The following is a 20,119-nucleotide window of genomic DNA, read 5'->3' as shown; positions in this document are numbered from 1 at the left end:
TAAAATATGTAGGTACCTACACAATTCCAATACCAACTATATTAGGCCGTGTCGTGACCTTAAATTGTTTCACGTTAGATTCTTACATTATAAATTACAATCAATTTTTTAAATAAAAAGTTTAACTTATGTATTGGTAATTACATGTGTATCTTGGGTAAACATCTAAGGTATAAGTTATAATTGTAAAAACATGTGTGTAATTATTGTCTATTGATGCAAATCAGGTCGTTTTGATTCGTATACTATTCCTAACTAAATTGTACAGTACAGAAGTGTAGAACTGTAGAAGCTACTTTAAAATGTAGTTTGATTAACTAAATCGTTTAGTATTCAGTACTAAGGTTTTTATAGATGATTAAGTATTCCTATAACTAAACTGTGTAGTAGAAGCTACTATAAACACTAAACAGACCCTCATTTACACATGTGCAAGCGGTGTGCAAGCGGTGCACAAGCACTTGTCCCCCAAATTCATAGGGACTCCTCTTTCTTCAGTTTTGTACCTCCATAACAAAAGAAAAATAAAATTGCTATTTTTAATTATTTTTAATATGAGCGATAATATATGTTCATTATTTATAATTTTTTCCATAATGATAAACAAATATGCTAAATCATGCAAACTTAGTTAAATATGCAAAAATATGTAATATACATTTTCGTATTTATATTGTATGTACAAATATTACACACATTTTTATTAGTTTCCTAAGAAATATGTAAATGCATTAAGTTCCGAACCTTGTTAATAATGTTTAAATACAATAAAAACAATTTACAAACAACTAATAAAAACAGTCGTGAGTGCCAATGTAAAACTATTATAAAGTGTTTACTGAATAAATACTATTTAATAACAATAGTATCATACTATCATCTGTCAAGTCATAAAATAATACTCATTTTAAATATTTAGTTGTTTAATTTAAAATTTAATTTCTTTCAATTTTTAATGTCATTCAAAAGGAAATATACTTGTGACAAAAGAAAATTAAAAACCAACGCGAAGAAGAAAAAAAAATAAAAAACTTAACTGGTTCACTAACAAAATAACCTAGGATAAAATGTGTATTGTAATTTGTAATTTAATAACTAATACATGTATATTTAATAAATAATGTATAAAGTTACATTATAGTTTATTTATTTTTCATTTTATCAACATTTTTTGTTAAAAAGGGCTTCAAAGTTAATAGTCCACATGGCCTCTATTTCTCTAAATCAGGGCCGGACTGTAAAATGTAGCTTGAAACTTTTAAAGATAGGTATTCAAAGACTAAAAAAACAAAAAACAAAAATAAGTCATTTTTTATTTAAAAATTGCTAGCATAATTATAGTATAATACTAGATTGTTATTCCGTAGAAAAATAAATAAGAAAATAAGAAAATTAATAAGAAAATAAATCCACAGAAGCGTATTTGTAGGGCAACACAAATGACTGCCCCAAATTCAATTGTCATTGAATGTATTGGGAGCATATTCCAAATTGCAATAATATCAATATACGCCGCATCGACCATTTGCAGCAACGTGCCCCTTGACAATAGATCTGCAACAATGAATTATTTTTTTATTATATCCTGCAGTCAGCAGCAGTTGTTAACTATAAACTGTCAACATTTTCTGATGTACATTCATCACATACATTTAATAACATGATAATACAATTAATAGTCAACATATCACAGACATTACAAGGAACGGGATTTTTTACCTTATAAAATATAAACCAACGGAACCGATTTTTATGTTTATTACGTTAATTTTTATAGCATATATTTCACACCGCATATCATTTGGCGGAACTTTAAGATAGGTACTAAACTGTTTTCTATATTAAAATATTTTTATAATAAAAATATAATTTAATTAGTATATAATATTTTATAATCAGCACTTTCAAATTGAAATATTCAGGTAGGTAGAAATAAATTGACTGCAAACAACACAAGAAAAGGTAAAAGGTCCCAACCGCAATTTAATTTAATAAACAATTTTTAAGGATTTTAAATTATATTGCTTTAATATTTCATCATCAGAAAATGATATTTTATAGTAAAATATTTTTCTTTTTCATTTTTACCTACAGTAAGTAGGAATAGATAGGTGGGAATATAAAAAAAAATTACAGGTATTTTTATACATCTAGCTTGGACTGATAGAAAGGTACTATTAACTAATATAATTATCTAAAATATATGTGTTAAATATTTATTTAGTTTAATACAATTTAATTTATTAGATTGATTGGCACCTTTTAATTTGGTTTTATTGAATTTTAATTAAGTTATAAATGTCAAATACAACTGTGCAAATAGAAAAATACCTATAAATATTATAAAATATTATATTATATTATCAGATCCTGAATAATTATGAAGGTATTCAGTTTTTCAGTCGGTTTTGCCTCATATTCCTTATCTATAGTATTTGCCCAAAGTATTATACTGACCGCGTAGTGGGCCGCGAACATACTCAAAATAAAACTTAGTTTCTTTGTTTCCGTCGTCCAAGCTGCCACTTGAGTGACGCTAGTTTTGGTCTAAGTTGGGTTTGAGGTTGCGGCTGCGGCGTACTTTCTCTATATCACAGCTGCGAATGGTTGTAAGTTCCTCCGAGGAAGATCCATATTCATTCTTCTTAAATTTGATTGACTGAAAATAAGAATACAAAGAACCATTAGTCAATGCGAGTTTTGAGTTGAGTACCCCATAATAATAAACTAACATTATCCGAATTGTTGTTTGCAAGCATTCCAAACCTGTCAATTTATATGGGTACGTAATAATTCTTGAGTATATAAAGTCAGCAAAGTGCTTGGTATTAAATGCAGAAATTTTGATTTTCTACCATAAACAAAAACAATTAACAGTTTTAATTTATGTATGAACATCATTATTGATTATCAAATTCAAATTGATATTTTCAACAATATTGGATTTTTATCCGATTATTCTCAATATAACAATTTTATTATTTTGTTTTAATTAATTTGAAAATTATAACGTCATGTACTTAAAAACTATCTGGTATATATTATAATATACCCTGTACAACACTGTCATACAGACAGAATATTTCCCTTTACCTCCAAGGTCGCATTTGAGGGGAGGAGGCACAGGGAGGGTACAATTGCCCCGGGCGCCAAAATGTTGTGGTCGGATATTTATTCACTTGTGAATTATTAAAACTTTTAATAACAGTATTATAGGTATAATATAATATAATATAATGCTGTTTGAAATTTAAGCAACTATGTATTTATAATGTAGCTATAATGTGTTTATAGCAATATAGCAATATCAGCAATCGAGAATTATTAATATACCTAAATACCTAATAATAATTCCTTAAGAGGGCGCTACACTGGCATGTGATCTCTTTGTCGTACAAACGCATAACATAAGAAATTGTATGCTCAGCAGATCACAATTGGCTCTGTTGGTTTAAAAATTAGAGTGAATGAACTTTTTATAAAATTTAAAGGCAAGATTATTATCCAGTGAATCTCAAGATCTTTCAAATAATTTTTTTCTTTTTTTGTAATAAAATCCCGATCAATATCATGAAAAGTGTTTATAAATACTTGGTTATATTATAATTTAATGTTAAAATCTCATTAGTAAAAATAAATACTTGGTTGAAGTCTTGATTCTAGGTCCAAAGAACACACCACTAAATATTTTACAACTCAACTATAGATTGAATAAGGTTATTTTAAGTGGAATATTGTTTCATACTCAGATTTACAATTTTAGACTTCAACATGAACTTATACAACTATTTAAAATATATAAATTTTAGTTACTTTGTCAGAGTTTTTGGTAATGGAACATTGTTTTCTTCATTTGGTTCATCGAACAACACTGATGAAGATTTTTGAAAACCTAATTTATAATGTTTTGTTAGAAAAATTATAGCTATACTGCATTAAAAACATATCCAAAATAAAATAACGTATTTATACTTACATAATACATTATCCATAAAAACTTAAATTTCTTCGTCAGAAACTTCAGATTTTACTGATGGAAATAAGCATGATCCAGAATCTAATTTATAATATTTTAATGTATAAGTTATAAACTGTATTTGTAACAAAATAAAATAATGTACTTACTTTCAGATAATACATCATCCATAAATCATAATAACTTCAATTTCTTCAACAGAAACTTCAGACTGTACCATAGATATATAGTTGTTGTATATATCCATGGACTGTACAGATTCTATATTAGTTGCCATAGTTAAATTAGGTACAGCCAACTAGTTTAGCATCTATTTTCCGCTAACAATACTAGGTTTGCAGTCTGTACTTACTACATATAATTGACTGTTGACTTGGCAAAAAATTTAGTTGATATTGTTGCACAGCATTTACCCATAAACGGCAAATATCACCTTTAGGAAACCTAATATACAAATAAAACAACGAGTAAATTTGTAATATGCATGTATAAATGTAATGCATTATAAAAATTAATTGTAATATATTTTACACATACACTTTCGACCCTTTGATAGCATTTGTCCTACAACCCTTAACTTCACATTTGTTGACCATAGTGAACCTAATGTACCTATTTAAAATATTTTGTATTCCAACTAATGAATCAATCAATTGTGTCAATTTCCAACAGAAAAAGCCAAAAACCAAAACACTTGCGAAAACTGACACGAACTAAGATATTATTAGTACTACCTATCCACGATGTAGAGAGCTATGATGAGAAGAATAATATATCCGTTTCCGATCACCAGATCACTGGTATTCACTATCATTTTTTGTTGTTATCAGTTATCCCTTATCTGTATCAATAAATAGTAGATTAAACAATTATTTATGTTGTTTATTCCATGATGAGTGCATTATTTTTTTTCTCATACTCAATAATCTCAAACCAAAACGATTTTTAAATTTATTTAGCCAGCCGTCACTAGCTTGAAAATCTTCTTTGTGTGTGATTTTTTTGTAAAAATACTTAACTTTCTCTTTCAAAATTTCGCCCGAAATAGGTGTATGTTGATTACGTTCTTGCAAAAACGTACCAGGCATCTTCAACTCCAGGAAACTCACCAGTTTTTAATGTTTTGCGCATACTTTTCAAGCTTTCGTTATTTTTGAAAAAAAGACCTTATCTTTTCGCTATTTTTTCTTATATCATAATATATTGTAGCACGACCTACTCCAAATTCGTTGGCGAGGTTTACTAACTTGTCACCATTTTCTATTTTATTTAAAATTTCTAGTTTTTCAACTAAAGTAGGTAGTATGTTTTCGTTTTCGTTGTTGCGACATTTTAATGTAATTCGTAATACAACACTATATCTCACCGGTACACAATAAACACGCACAACACTCCAACGTTAACTGAATAAAAATAAAATATCTAATAGGTTTATACGTATTTAATCTGTAATTACTTAGTTTTATCTCACGTTTTATCGTTAACGATAGTAATTTTACATATAAACCGGTATAACATATAATGCCGGATTACTGGACGTATCGGGTTATCGAACGGCCGGATTACCGAGATTGTACTGTATTCACTTACCGTTTGAGTCGTTTTACAATACATTTTTTCCTCGTCGGAACTTTTTATACACAATCATGAAATATAAGATAAACAAATGCAAAATAAAAAGTAGACATTATCATGTTTATATTAGTCTTTACTGTATGCTATTACAGTAGCACACAACTACAGTGATCATCAGGAAGTACTATATAATGTATGTCTCTGCACCCTTTAACCGATGTCTAATATATCCAGCCAATTCACTACAATAATTCTTCTCGACGCCAACACCTGCGTAGATTGATAAATTATTAATCTAAGTATTTAAAATAATAAAAGTATTATCAAACTATACACAACTATAAGTATGATATACAATTTTATATTATATTGTCTCTATCTAAACAAAATGTATGCATCGTATTATTTTTAGTTTTATATCAAAAAAGAAAAAAAAACTTTAATTAGTCAATAGGTACCTAAAAACTTTGCTGCATAAGTGCAGTATGTGTCGACATACAGTAGTGCAGTAGTGCACTAGTAGGTACAGTAGTGTGCCTTGTCAGTGTAATGGTTGTGTCAAATTTTAATTCAATGAAAAATAATTGTATTTGATGGAAAACGATTGTGAGCGAAGAATGGTAACTATACCTTATAATATTTTGGTATAACACAGATTACCAAACAAAATTGTTTTTATAATACACCTATATATAATAATAAAATTGTAATAAATCTTCTTATTTTTTTTAGTCATTCTCGAATATTTTGATAAGATCTGGGAATTGTTCACTTTGGATTCTCCAAAGTACAAATTAGATCCAATGTGATAACTGATAACTGAAATATGATACTTAATACTTATATATATGTTCTTGACGTAATTTTTTCCAAATATCTTGAAAATACTGCATCGATAGTGGTCTCATCTCTCGTTGTAGATTCTGCTTGATTGTTTATGTAAATTGAATGTGTCCATAAGGAAAGTTTTAAAAGTTTCCGATTTCTTATCATCAAAATTGATGTTTTTTTTTCCGTTTTGAACCGACGGCAGAGGAGGGTCTGTTTGCACAAATTGATGTTAAAGTCACTAAATTGTCATAGTTTATAAATTACAATAATGATAAATGCATAATATGCAGATCTTATTACGCTGTTTCAAACCTTCGCGTTATACCCATTTTCTATTACCTAGTCCATACCAAAAGCGACGCACAAAAAAAAAAATGTAATCACGGCAAAGGTAAAGCACTAGACATATAGATTATAGGGATATATGCAACAATCAGATTATTCTACGAAAACAATTTCATGAAATAAAAATGTTTACGCGTCATGCAAGGAGGTTATAATATGTATACAAGATGTAACCAAAAGTTTATGTTTTTTAAGGACCGTGGTATAGATTTCAGTGTCTGTTTGTGCAGATATCTGATCTCAGTACTTTTGGGGATTTCCAAGGCTGGGCATTAACGGGTTAAAAAGATAAAGTTAAGTTAAAAAGTTAATTTTAATTTAACTTTTTAACTTAACTAGTTGAACTTTTGGCTTTTCATTAACTTAACTGTTAACTTACTAAATTTCTTTCTTAATTAACGTGAAATTAACGAGTTAATATTTCATTTTAAGAAGTAAGTTAAGTTAATTTATTTTGTTTTTAATTTTATAAAATATCACTATTTCAGTCTATTTTGTTTTTATGTCAAAAAATATGTATCGTAAATTTATTGTTTGAAGTTAAAAATTATATCATTCGAATCTAATTTATATGGAAATACTGTATGAAGTATAAACACTAGGTATATCCTATAATTTAGTTTTGCGTTGGAAAAAAATGAAGTAGGTTAGCGTTGTATAAATAAATTAACTTTTTTTAACTTAATAAAAAGTTAACAAAAAGTGTGTATTAACATTTAACTTAACTGAGTTAACCTATAGTTAAATTAACTTTTAACTTTTAACTTTTTGTTATTGGTGCATATTAACTTAACTTAACTGCCTTGGGGATTTCCATTTTACCGCCCGGTACTTTTGATTAATTATTTATCTATTTTGTTCGGAATTTCTTATCTATTTTTTTGTACATACGTTATATATATTTTAAAATAAAAATTTCCGTTTTAAATTTTTTTTTGTGGTCATGGATAAAATACGACAGAGGAGGTTTAAAAATTATTTTAAAGAATATATGTTTACAAAACTATATGTATTATATTTTGTTTATACAATCTTTTTTATTTCCATGTCGGAATTTTTGGCCTGCTGTATTGTACTATACAGCTGGCCAAAAATTCTGACATAGAAATAAAAAAAAAGATTGTATAAACAAAATACTATATTGTGCACTAAATTATATTATTTGGACAATCTTTTATTTAAAATTATATTTTTACTTAACTTGTTTTAAATATTATTTATTATTTTTTTATTGAAATGAAGATTAAAGATTTTTTAGTTTACAAAAATAAAAAAAATAAATATGAATAAAAGCTAAAAAATATGTGTTAAAAATAATAATTTTATACTCGAAGGTAAATAATTAAAAATAAAAAAGCAAAAAAAAACGGGGGGAGGGAAATGTCCGCCATTCTTATGAAATATACTGACTGAGCCCAATTTACAAATTTAGGCAACCGTGTAAAAAATATTAATTGAGGTAGACACAAATAATCATTAAAAAATAACCTGATGTATACACCTACAAATACGTCATATAAAATAGAAATATAACATAACATTATAACACATATTATACGCGTTTGTTTTAATTGGTGTGTAAAAAAAAACGATTAAAAATTAAAGAAAAGGTTCGTATAGTTGACACGAGACATCAAACGTTTCATGTATTCATAAACCATATAACTAGTGGAACTGAAGGGTACGTAGAACGTAGAATTGGATGGGGAGGATCGTTGGGGAACTTAAGGTCAATTAGGAAAAGTACAGGTAGGAGAATCAACGTCCAGCAAGATTACAAACGTAGAACGTTAAAATGATCGTTTGCAAAAAAGTCCAACACGATTTTTTGTCGGAAACACTTTTATTCATACTTAAAAACAAACATAACATAATGCACATGGTCGTGTTACAAGCGTCGCCTATCCGCGTACGACCGTCATAATGCTCCTGCCGAACTCTACGACCGCACCGGAGGCCTCTCCATCATCAGTCGCAACGACGTCGTTTTATTACAGCCGTAATCAAATTATAATAATTATGTGGTCTCAGCACATTCGCTTCATTGGCCTGGCCTATTTTAATGACTTAATATACTAAAAAATAATAGAAATTATTATTATTTTTATTACCTACCAATGATGTGTAAAATATTTGTAAATTACCGTCAGTATTCAGTGGGTTATACAACCCATTTACGTATAATGGTTTATTATGATTTTTTTTCTAGTTTGGTTAATAAATATTCTACTCAAAATAACAAAGAACAATACAAAAATATTGTGAAAACGTTATTCAATAAAAATAGATATTATATACAATTTGGTGCAAAGTTAAAGTATTTGTGAAATGTACATCCTTAAAGAAAAAAAGCTTCGTCGCTGCCTCCATTTTTAGATACAATATAATCAACTTCATCTAAGAAACTTTCTTCAAATTTACCTACCAACAAATAAGATGTATCAGCGTTATGAGTTAACAAATTCATATAATATTCGTTATCTTTATTTTCTTGGAAATTTTTTAATTTAAATACGTTTTTATCTTTCCAATTTTCTCTAGCCTCTTTCCCCGTTAAATTCAATACTGCACCGATGGCCCGTTCCGTTAAAGGCAATAATAATTTAATATCTATTTTGGATGTACTTGGTGCTTTGATTGGTTCCATTACACCAGTGTCCAGAGCTTCTACCAATTGTTTTAATATGTCTATATCTGATATTTCTTCTTCTGTTAATTCACCAAAATTTATTAAACGGTTTATGAAGGTAGACATAAGTGTTTTCAACAATTTGCTTGCGATTTGAATTATTTTTTTCTCTTCCTTATGAACTTCACGCGTTGACAAGATTTTTAATAATTCGATGTGGTTGAGCAATAAACTGAATACAGCAGGCATCACTTTACGAATTACTTCTGAGTGTTGCTTTGCTATCAATAATCCATCTATTTCATATTGTCTATCTTTAACTTCTTCCAAAAATTCTTTTGATATTGATCTGATCAGTCTATTCAATATTTCACTATCTGTTTGGTTTATCAGCACCATGCCTTTCATTAACTGTACATTAACCGCAATATCCTTGTAACTATAATTGCCTACTTTATAATCGAGTAGAACGGCCTCTAGATTTTTAACAACAGTATCAAGATCAATATTATCAAACTCTTCTATCAGAGAATTATTCAGATCTTTAACTTGTTCTATATCATTTATCAACAATTGCGTTTTACTTATAAAGTTTTCCCTGTATTCAGCTCCTTCCACCATGTGTTTAGCGTCAAACAAGCAATAGAACGCTTTTCCTAAACGATCTAAATTTATTTTTAGAAAGTATAGTATTGACATTGAACCAGTCACTGTTAAAACAATATCATTAGCAATTGTGAATTTCTGTATCATATCTTCTTTTGTACTTTTCAAAGTGTTAAATACAGCTCTAACGACACCTACTGTAGCTTTATACAGGTTGAATGGAGGGGTACCAGGTGGACCCGGATTATCGTAGAATCTGTCTTCTAATTCATCATCATTATAATTTTGACTGGTGAAAGGGTCTGAATTACTTTTATTTACTGCCGATATCGCCATTCCATTAGAAATATTACTCTTTAGAGATAGGTTATTTGATTTAATCATCGGATAATTCATCGATACGTGATGATTTTTGAAAGATAGAAAAGCGTGGCTGGATTTTTGTTTTTGACTCGATATGCCACCGCCCAATACAGTAGGGGAGTTAATTGTCATTACACCTCCATTTAACATGCCGAGGCTTGATTTAACACAAGACAAAAAAATACTCACCAAATAAAAATGAATAACTTGCATTTTGATGGGTTTGACGTAACTTGACTACTCAATAAATAGTTAGTAACTAATTCCAACTTCATAACATTTCATAGTGATTCGATATAAAACCGTTGAACAAATAACACTCAAAATTTTTTTTTGTTTGAACAGTTTTCTTTTACTATAATGTACTTTAATGCGTACTGAAAATCTAAAACATTATTTCAAAAATATTTATTCAAAAATTATTTCAGCATATTGTTTACTACTAATAGATAAATACATAACTCATATTCATATGAATAATTGATTACAAAATATTCTAAGAAAACAAGAATTATTACAACTGACCGTCTCTGCTCAGGACCACCTTTTTCACACCTATATAATGATTTACCATATATCTATAGAATAAAATGTAATCACATCCATATCAGTGCTTCCGCAATGACAAACGATATACTCAAAACCTATACTATCAGCGTAATATTAGACACATAGTACATACATATTATATAATAACAGTTCTAATATACATTTAAAAACATAAGTTTATTTGGATTTAATTTTTAAAACGCACACCATAAATTTATATAAAACCCTTGTTTTGACAATTACGAAACAACAGAAAAAAATCAGTCTAATCTGTTGAGCAAAATTAACAAAATAAGTAAAAACAATATACCACAGAGTATGGAAAGACTACGTGCAGACTTTAAATACCAGCAATTTTTAATAACATCAAAAGACGATATTTTTAAAAAATAAACATATGTTTATTTAAAAAAAAATGTATATACTTGTAGTTAGTTATAAAACAAACATTCATATCTTGAAGCAACATTTTTTTTCTGAGAATTTGTAATCATAAATTAGAATATTGAATCAAACAAAGTTGAACCAAAATGGTGTTGACCATGTAAAACTGTACCTATGCATAATATTAGTATCGTTTTGCCACTAATAGTAATTACGGTTTTTATCACATACGTCCAAATTGTATAATAATATTATTTAATTTATTTTAATTTAAATCATAATAATAATCAACAATAATGTAATCGTTTACTTATTTGCATATTAGGATAATACTATAGTGTTATGAAGGTATAAATATAGTTCTATGAACACGTTTGCATATACCAGGTGTTTTAACGAAAAGCCCTAAAAAGTAAACTGTTTGCGCAAATTAAGTAGGTTGCATATGTTACCACATACTATCTACTGGCCTGCTACGACTAAAGACGGGTTTCCACTATTACACGTTTGCCGTGTTGTTGGACATAGCTGCAAATGTTCAGCTATGTCCAACAACACGGTATCGTGGTTAATCGTGTGGTAACTTCCCCTAACCAACCAATCACAGCAAAGGAAAGCACCAAACTCGTATCGTACGAAAGCGCCAAAATGTAATCCTGGACACCGCCCCACCGGTGTGCCACGGTTAAGAGATATTCACTTTAGAACTATATAATATTTTAACAATTCGTTTTGAACATTTTGATAAGATCGAAAAAATCAACCGAATTATTATAAATTATAACTAATTTCAATAATATTTATTGACAATTTTTATAAGATCGACATTTTTAAATAACTACTTATATAAAATATTATCATTTTGGCGCAAACGATTTAATGATTTGTCATTTTTGCACCTTTGGCGCTTATGTCGTATAGCCCTCAAATGATCGCAAAAGATGTCTAACACGATTCTTTGTCGGAAACACTTTTATTTATTCTTAAAAATAAACATAACATTATGCACAATATGTCCGTGTTACAGACGCCACTTGATCACATACGACCGTCAGATTACTCCTGTCGAAATGTACGACAGAACCTCCATTATACGTCTCGACGAAGACGTTTTATTACAGTTGTAATCAAAGTATAATAATTATGTGGTCTCGGCACATTCGCTTCATCGGCCTGACGTATTTTAATAACTTACTATGCTAAAATGTAATTATTATTATTATTACTATATTATCTACCAATAATGTGTAAAATATTTGTAAACAAAAGTCAGTAGTATATTGGACAAATGGTATTACGTATAATGCAGTGGCGTACTTAGGATTTTTCAATGGGGAAGGGGGGGCTTGAAAATTAGTTTACAATTTTATTTTTATTTTGTCCAGTCTAATAATTTCAGACGTTTATTCGAGGTATTTTAAAATGTTTGTAACTTTTCAACTTTTCTGGTGGAAAAAATGCTCTGATCATAAGCTGCGCGATGCCTAATATATGTTTTTGGAAGCAAATTGGATCTAGTTGGTACTTTTAGCAGGTCGAAATTGAAAATGCTCAGTGCTTTTTGAAATAATTGGAGAAAAAAAATGAAAATTTATTAAAATTGTTTGGTAACCAGCTTGGTTATAACATCCTCACTTGGATTGTCTTTGATAAGTTTAAATTTTTTTTCTTTAAATGTGAATAAAAAATTATTTATCCGGTCAAAAAGCTTATATATGTAATACGTAAGTTTTTATTATAGGTAAAATATTAACGATACATAGGCATCATTGTTATTTTTTATAAGCATTTAAAGTTCAAATTTCGTCAAAACCACAGTTAATTTGTATGGCTAGACAATTTAATACAAGGTCTTTCATACAAATAGTTCATACTTTTACCGAAAAATTACAGATAATTTTAGGAAAATTGGTATGCAAATACAATGTTATTTTCAAAAATAAATTCATTCTGGTCAAATGTATATGAAATTTACGCCTTGCTTACTATAGTTGACAGTTGAAACTTGATAAATATTTTTTTTTTAAGTAATATTATACGGCAATGGGGGGGGGGCTTCAGCCCTTTAGCCCCCCCCCCCCTGCGGACGCCGCTGGTATAATGGTTGATTATAATTTTCTTTTTTTTTTAGTACGAAGGCAACCTGTTGAACTTAAACTAGCAAACAACAATACAAAAAGACTGCGGAAAACATTATTCATTAAAAATAAATATAACATTTAGTGCAAAGTTAATGTATTTATGAAGTGAACATTTTTAAATAAAATAATCCTGGCTGCCTCCGTTATGAAATTTTTCATAATCAATTTCATTTAAGAAATTTTTTTCAAATGCATCTACCAACAAATAAGCTGTGTCAGCGTTATGAGTTAGCAAATTCATATAATATTCTTTCTCCTGATTTTTTTGAAAATTTTTGAATTTAAAAACTGTATTATTTTCCCATTTTTGTATATCCTTTTTTCCTGCTAGATTCAATACTGCGGCGATTGCGGGTTCCGTTAAAGCCAATAATTCTTTAATATCTAATTTTGGTGTAGTTGGTTCTTGAGTTTTACCCGGGTCCGTTTCACTTGGATTTTGAGTATTTTCCTGAACCATTTTACTTGGTTCTTTAGTGTTTTCCGTATCCGTATTACCAGTGTCCAGATTTTCCAATAATTCTGTTATTTTGTCTAAATCTGAAATTTCTTTTCGGCTTAATTTCCAAAAATTTTTAAAACGATTTATGAAGGTAGATATAATGTTTTTCAACAATTTGCTCACATATTGAGTTATTTTCTGTTCACTATCAACAAGTGTATGTGTTGACAAGATTTTTAATAATTCGATGTTGTTGAGCAATAAACTGAATACACATGGCATCGAATTACGAATTACTTTTACGTGATTCTCTGCTATCAACGATCCATCTATTTTGTATTGATTATCTTCAACTTCTTCCAAGAAGTCTTTTGATAATGATGTTCTCAGCTTATTCAATTTGTAATTAAATTTTGCATTTTCTGTTTGGTTTATCAGCATCAAGCCCTTCATTAACGCTGCATTAACCATAATATCTCTGTTATTATAATCGCCGTTTTTAAATGTCGTTAGCAAGTCCTTTAGATTTCCAACAACAGTATCAAGATCACTATCAGCGTATTCACCTATATCATTTTGCGCTCTATCATGTTCTATATTTTTTATCAACGGTTTTATAGTATCAATAACAGTGTCCATGTTTTTATCTCTTTTAATCATGTGTTTAATGTCAGACATGTAGTAGAACACTTTTGATACATTTTCTAATTCTATTAACATATTATTGTCGTGTTGTAACGCGAACAGTTGTGCCATTGAACCATTCACTGTTAGAACAATCTCATCAGGGATTCCGATACGATTTGTGACATCTTCTAGTTGGTTTTTAGATTTTAGCCAAGTTTTAAATATAGCTTTGAAAACACATGCTGTAGCGTCATACAATTTGAATGAATCGGTGCCAGGTTCACCCGGACTATCATAGAACGATTCTGCTAATTGCAGACCAATATGATTTTGACTTGTGAATGTGCGTGATTTATTTCTACCTACTGCTGACATCGCTGATGTAATATAATTATTACTATTTAGAGCTTGGTTATTTGATTTGTTCATCGAAAACTTAGAAGTTGAACGATTCTTATTTGTTGAAGATGGAAAGGGTATGCTTGATTTGGTTGTTTGATTCGATAGGCCAATACCTGACATTGTAATAGTAGGGGAATTAGCTGTCATTAAGCCTCCACCAACCACAATGCCTAGGCTTAAATTAACACCAGACAAAAAAATACTCACAAAATAAAAATGAATAACTTGCATTTTGGTAGGTTACACTTAACTTGACTACTCAATAAATAGTTTGTAACTAATTCCAACTTCATAACATTTCATTATGCTTTGATATAAAATCGTTGAACAAATAACACTTCTGCCAAACGATTTTTTTATGTTTGAACAGTTTTTATTATTACATTTTTACTTTAATTTATACTAAAAGTCTAAAACAATTGTCATAAACTTACATTTGAATACTGGTAACATAACATAGGACGTACATTTTACATACAGGCATATTATACCTAAAGGTATAAACATTGACTTATTTAGAATTACAATTTTTTCTATAAGCGTAAAAATAAAAAAGGTGGATAAGTGGATGTCGCTCTGCTGTACAGTAGGTTACAAGTGGGTCACTGTAATGGATGGTGTTAAATTTGAATTCAATGATATAATATCATTGTATAAGAAAAACGATTCTGAGCGAAAACGGTCAGTCAGCCTATGATATTACCAAGTATATTTGATGATATTATTGTGAATAAAGTAATTTATAAATAACCTATTTACGTGGAGCCTTGTTTTCAATTTTCAATCCTTAGCTATAAAAGTTGAACATTTTATAAATTTTTAACTACAAAATAATTATTAAATTATAAATTTGATAAATTCTGTCCAAATTTGATCTTTAAATGCTTATAAAAAAAAACTGTGCCTATGTATTTTCAATATTTTTCAACTGCTATTGTAAAAATATATCAGGAGTCTTGTATTAAATTTTTACACTTTTTGGCCCAACAGATAAAACTTTATTGATATTTATAGAAAAAAAAACTAAAAAAATTGAAAACTGAAAATGCCCGTAAACAGCTCAAAAAGTGTCAAAATATTTTCAAAATTGTATGGTGTATAGGAAATGCTAATATAAACATTCAGTGAAATTTTCATGTATCTACAGTTATTCGTTTTTGAATTACAAGAAAATAAGGAAATCGGTACATGAGAAATCGAGTGAATATCTAATGTTGTAAAAATATGAATTTAAAACGCTCATAAAAATTTAATTTGACTTTCTTGTAGAAATTTTTTTTTTGATAAAGTTAGACAAACTTATGAGGAATCTTGTATTAGATTTTAAAATCTTAGATTTAAAAAGAAAATTTTTTATGAATTTCTAACTCAAAATAATTTGCAAATTTTCGTGATTTTTCCGTATTTTTTCAAGATTTGAACTTTAAACGTGTATAAAAAAAAACTGTGACTAAGGATTTTTAATTTTTTTCATCTGCCTTTGAAACAATAACCTAGGAGCCTTCTATTAAATTTTCAAGCTTTTTTACCCAACAAATAAAATTTTATTGATATTTATAGAAAAAAAATTTAAAAAAACTGAAAACTGACAATGTCCGTAAACAGTTCAAAAAAAGTCAAATTATTTTCAAAATTGTATTGTGTATAGAAAATGCAAATATAAACAACCAGTGAAAATTTCATGCATCTACGGTCATTTGTTTTAGAGTTACACCAATAACCAAAATCGATTTTGTTAAAAATCGATTTTGCGTAAAAATTCCCGTTTTTCCTTAATTTTTCTTTTGTTTTTCACATCGCTTTTGAAAACTACTGGGAAATTAAAATTTTGACCTCCCCAATGCACCAACGATATTCACTTTCCCATCGAACAAGATACTGAAGTCGAAAATCGAAGCATTATTTCGACTACTTATCGTGTACACAGACACAAAAATAAAAAAAAAAATAAAAAAAAAAACACACATCATTGTAAAATCAATACATTCATCGTTTCACTCAGAATCTAAAATGTTGATAGAACTGGATATTCAAATGACAAATAGCTTACTATTTTCTCTCTAATGACTTTATTTATTGTGTTATTATTTTAAAAAACATTAATCACTGGGACTTAAAACGTTTTGCTAATGTTATTATGTTGTATACCTACACAATTACATTTACTAAATATTAATATTTATTTGAAGATACCTTACTAACTATACCATGAACCTAGTTATAACAATTCTAGTTCATAACAATTATAGTCTTTAATATAGTATTATAATATGTGCGATATTGTAGTAAAAATTAGTTCAGTTTATTGTTTTACTACTAATAGAAAAATACATGATTAATGAATAATTCATTACAAAAAATATTCTAAGAAATAAACCATGGATACAACTGACTGTCTCTGCTCAAAACTGTTTTTCCCAAACTTATGTAATAATTTACTAAAAAATTCAATTTAATCACAACCATAACGGCGCCTCCACAGCAATGACGAGCGATATACTCAAAACCTACTTGAGACTCTGCTCTCCGCTGAAATCATGGGAGTACAAGCGTGAAAATATCATCGACACTGACATACGTTACGCTTTCAATTTATTATATCTATATACCTACATAGATTCTATATGCGCGCGCATGTTCGTCAAAAGATAGTAAAACTCATATACCACTCTTATTAAACCATGATTTAAGATACTATATTAGTATAGTAAAGTTGCCCATCGACCGTGGTAAAATATTAAAATGGTTACTTACGCCACAATTTTGCTCACATGCGGCGTTGCTATAATAAAACCAATGAAATTCATTGTACTGACTACTGGCTTTCTTATAAAAATTCGATGGATAACCAATAACTAATAAGTAATAACCATACTATCTTAAATCGTGCCTTATACATTATATGTAATACTATACCAGGGAATGGGCAAATTCTGTAAAAATGCATTAATGTTCACTTCTGTCTACCATCCCAAGACGGTAATTATTATTCGTTTTTAAATGTGACAAGATATACACCTACCTATACAACATATAAAAAATAAATATAACATCATATTGTAACACATATACGCGTTTGTTTTAATAGATGTGTAGAAAACGATTAAAAATTAAAGATAGGGTTCCTATAATTGGTACGAGACATCAGACATAGTATGTGTTCATTAATAATATAATGAGTGGAACTGAAGGGTACTTGGAACATAGAATTAGAGGATTGATGGACCGTCATGTAGTCAAATAGGGAAAGTACAGGTTGGAGAATCAACGTTCGGCTAGATTATAAACGTAGAAAGTCAAATGTTCACAAAAAAAGTCCAACCCGATTCTGTTTTCTGAATTTGGAAACACTTTTATTAATAATTAAAAACAAACATAACATTATGCACAATATTATGTCCGTGTTACAGTCTACAGACGCCACCTGATCACGTACGACCATCAGAATGTTCCTGCCGAACTGAAACGCAAAACTTCCATTGTTCGTCTCGACGAAGACATTTTATTACAGTTGTTATCAAAATATAATAATTATGTGGTCTCAGCACATTCGCTTCATCGGCCTGACGTATTTTAATAACTTACTATGCTAAAATATAATTATTATTATTACTTTATTACCTACCAATAATGTGTAAAATATTTGTAAACAAAAGTCAGTAGTATATTCGACCAATGAATTACCTACCAACGAATTATTCAATATATTATTTTATTAAATGTTGATTATTTCATTCTAATGGTACCGTATTAAGTAACATATTATGGTTGATTATTATTATTATTTTTTTTTTTGTATAAAGGTTACCTGTTCAACTAAAACAGACAAAGAACAATACAAAAATATTGTGAAAACATTTTTCATTAAAAAATAAATATAAATTTTAGTGCAAAGTTGTGTATTTTCGGAGTTAACATCTTTAAAATTTAAATAAAATAAACCTGGCTGCCTCCTTTATGAAATTTTTTATAATCAATTTCATTTAAGAAATTTTTTTCAAATGCACCAGCCAACAAATAAGCTGTGTCAGCGTTATGAGTTAACAAATTCATATAATATTCTTTATCTTGATTTTGTTGAAAATCTTTGAATTTAAATATTGTATTAGTTTTCCATTTTTGTACATACTGTTCTCCTGCTAGATTCAATACTGTTGCGATTGCCTGTTCTTTTAAGGCCATTAATTTTTCAATATACATATATTTTGGTGCACTTTGTTCTTCAGTTTTACCCGGATCCGTTTCACTTGGATCTTGAGTATTTTCTTGAACCGTTTCACTTGGATCTTGAGTATTTTCCAGATCCATTTTACCAGTGTCCAGCTTCTCCAATAATTGTGTTATTATGTTTAAATCTGAAATTTCTTTTTGGTTTAATGTCCCAAAATTGTTAAGACGGTGTATGAAGGTAGAAATAACAGCTCTATGCAATTGGTTCGAAATTTGAATTGTATTCTTCTCTGTATCATGAAGTGTATGTGTGGACAACATTTTTAATAACTCGATGTGGTTGTTCAATAAAATGAACAGACATGGCATCGTATTACGAATTACTTTTACGTGATTTTTTGCTACCAAAGATCCATCTAATTCATATTGGTTTTTTTTAACTTCTTCCAAGAAGTTGTCTGATACAGATCGTCTCAGTTGATTCAATTCGTAACTCATTTCGTTATTTTCTGTTTCATTTATCAGCATCATGCCTTTCATTAACGCTATATTAATCATAATATCATTGTAATTATAACTTCCTACTCTATAATTTATTAGAAAGCCCTTTAGATTGTTAACAACTGTTTCAAGATCACTATTACCATATTTAGCTATTGAATTGTCTGCTCTATCATTTTCTAAACGATTTATCATCGATTTCGTTGTAGCTATAATGGTTTCCCTATTTTCATCTCTTTTCATCATATGTTCAATGTCAAACATGTAATAGAACACACTTGCTAAATGTTCTATTTGTATTTTTATGAAGTATAGTATTGACATTGAACCAGTCACTGTTAGAGTAATATCTTCGGAAATTCTGAAACTATTTGCCATATCTTCTTGTTTACTTTGCCAAGTTTTAAATACAGTTTTGATAACACTTACTGTAGCGTCATACATGTTGAATGAAGGAGAACCAGGTTTACCAGGATTATCTTTGAACGAATGTGCTAATTGATCAGTATTATTTTCACTTGTAAAATGATTCGATTTGTTTCCATTTACTGCCGATATCGGTGTTGTATTAATATTCT

General features: G+C 28.7%; 1 long non-coding RNA gene across 4 annotated transcripts; it reads right to left on the bottom strand.

Moving 5' to 3' along the window:
* Nucleotides 1–1,294: 1,294 nt before the first annotated feature.
* LOC132950376 (uncharacterized) lies at nucleotides 1,295–5,352 on the bottom strand. 4 transcript variants are annotated; one of them, XR_009665196.1, is made up of 7 exons: nucleotides 4,514–5,352; nucleotides 4,126–4,420; nucleotides 3,977–4,057; nucleotides 3,814–3,892; nucleotides 2,733–2,851; nucleotides 2,458–2,659; nucleotides 1,295–1,554 (listed from the first exon to the last, which is right to left on the bottom strand). It is a non-coding gene; the product is annotated as an uncharacterized LOC132950376 (long non-coding RNA). The 4 variants fall into 4 exon arrangements; XR_009665197.1 differs by lacking the exon at nucleotides 2,733–2,851 and having other exon boundaries at nucleotides 4,126–4,237; nucleotides 4,329–4,420; XR_009665198.1 differs by lacking the exon at nucleotides 2,733–2,851 and having other exon boundaries at nucleotides 4,126–4,226; nucleotides 4,329–4,420.
* Nucleotides 5,353–20,119: the final 14,767 nt, after the last annotated feature.

The sequence above is a fragment of the Metopolophium dirhodum genome, chromosome 8, assembly GCF_019925205.1.
Source record: "Metopolophium dirhodum isolate CAU chromosome 8, ASM1992520v1, whole genome shotgun sequence".
NCBI lineage: Eukaryota > Metazoa > Arthropoda > Insecta > Hemiptera > Aphididae > Metopolophium > Metopolophium dirhodum.
The sequence above is the reverse complement of the archived record's forward strand: the minus strand, read 5'-3'. Positions and strand labels throughout refer to the sequence as shown.